At 41.0% G+C, this 2249-nt stretch overlaps 1 protein-coding gene across 3 annotated transcripts in view; it reads right to left on the bottom strand.

Annotated features, from left to right (window-relative positions):
- LOC106872390 (putative protocadherin beta-18) overlaps window positions 1–2249 on the bottom strand; it is a 235864-nt gene that overhangs the window by 73734 nt on the left and 159881 nt on the right. The window lies entirely within an intron of this gene.

Genomic DNA, 2249 nt, shown 5'->3' on the forward strand with positions numbered 1-2249 from the left:
ACACACACACACACACATATATATATATATATATATATATATATATATATACATGTATATACATATGTATGTATATATCTATCTATATGTATGTGTGCGTGTGTGTGTATGTAAGTATCTATATATATATGTCTGTATGTATTTATGCATGTATATATGCACATATATATACACACACACATACACAGATACACATGCATGAGCGCGCGTGTACACACGCACACACATGCACATGCGCACACACATGCACATGCGCGCATGCACACACACACACACACACACATGCACGTGTGCACACACTCACACACATCCAGTGAACTTCTCTCAATTTTCTAAGACAAAGTCATTTGGCTGCTACTTCTACCAGGTCGGATGTAGACGAAGCCGCTACATCCACCCCTCCCACCATAATCACCACCACCGCCTCAAAATGTATTCAAGAATGTTCAGTTGGGGTAAGCAGGGGACAGACAGTTAAAATGTTAAGGAGTCAATGGTTAAAATAATCCAAGTCAACAAAAGTTGTCTCCCCTTTACATTGATATTAACTGTAGTTTGGAATCTTCACACTTCATCATCGCTACCTTATCCGGAAAAGTATTTAGCTGTAATATCTAAAAAATATCGTGTGTGTGTGAGAATGTGTGTGAGTGCCTGCAGGTATGTATTTATATATATGTAAATGAGTGTGTGTGTGTTTCAGTGTATATCTTTTACTTGTTTCAGTCATTGATTGAACTGCGACCATACTGGGGCACTCCTTGATGAGTATAGTTGAACAAATTGATACCCCAGGACTTATTTTTAAGTCTGGTACTCATTCCATTGGTGTCTTCTGATGAACTGCTAAGTTACAGCGATGTAAAGAAACCAACACTGGTTGTCAAATGGCAGAGGAGGCGACACACATCTATACATACATATACATATACATATACACATACACATACATACACACACACACACACACACACACACACACACACACACACACATACGGCCTAGTGGTTAGGATGTTGTTCTCATGATCACTAGGTCGTGATTTCAATTCCTAGACTGGGTGGTTCATTGTGTTCTTGAGCAAAACACTTCATCTCACGTTGCTCTATGATCACTTTGACACCTGACATGTGGCACACAGTGCACCTATTCAGACTGCATCGATTTGATGTAGAGAGAGTGAGCTAATAATGTGGCAGGAACATTTGATCACTATAAATAAATCATTTATGCGGGTCATTTGGCAAAAGCTGAACGCTCAGACGTCATCTCCAATGGGTGAGCTGGTCGTCATCATATAAAGGGTGAAAGGGTAAAGACCATCTACATTCATGAATGACCATAGGATTACACCAAGAAATTCCCTTCTGAGGTACAAGTCCGGGCAAGATAGTTTATGGAAGACCAGCAGTCGCCCATGCATATCAGCCTCTTCTCTCCATGACACCAATGTTATCCAAGGGAAAGGTAAAGGGTGATACAGCTTGGCACACCAGTGATGTCACAACTCATTTCTACAGCTGAGTGAACTGGAACAATGTGAAATGAAGTGCTTTTCTCAAGAGCACAGCATACAGCCTGGTCTGGAAATCGAGCTCACTACCTCATGCTTGTGAGCTCAACGCACTAATCACTGAACCATGCCCCTTCACACATATATGTATGTATCATGTATGCATGTGTGTCTTAATGTTTGTTATTTCTTTATTGCCCTCAAAGGGCTAAACATAGAGGAGACCAACAAGGACAGACAAAGGGATTAAGTCGATTATATCGACCCCAGTGCGTAACTGGTACTTAATTTATCGACCCTGAAAGGATGAAAGGCACAGTCAACCGTGGCGGAATTTGAACCCAGAACGTAAAGACAGACAAAATACCGCTAAGCATTTCGCCCGGCGTGCTAACGTTTCTGCCAGCTCGCCACCTTGTCTTAGTGTGTCTTAATGTTTATGTTTGTCCTCCACCCACCACTTGACAACCAGTGCTGGTTTGTTTATGTTGGTTTGTTTGTTGTAGTTTTCTTTTTATAGTACCAGTGTTGTGACTTTCCGATCAAACGTTGTATCTACTCAGCTAGGTTTGAACTGAGTCAAAAGATCAACATATACATGCATAGAGATACATATGCACCATGACCACCACCACCATCATCATCATCATCATCATCATCATCATCCTCATCACCATCATCAACATCTTTATCATCATCGTTATCATCATCCATCTGATCACACACACACACACCC

This window comes from Octopus bimaculoides, chromosome 14 (genome assembly GCF_001194135.2).
Source record: "Octopus bimaculoides isolate UCB-OBI-ISO-001 chromosome 14, ASM119413v2, whole genome shotgun sequence".
NCBI classification, from domain to species: Eukaryota; Metazoa; Mollusca; class Cephalopoda; order Octopoda; family Octopodidae; genus Octopus; species Octopus bimaculoides.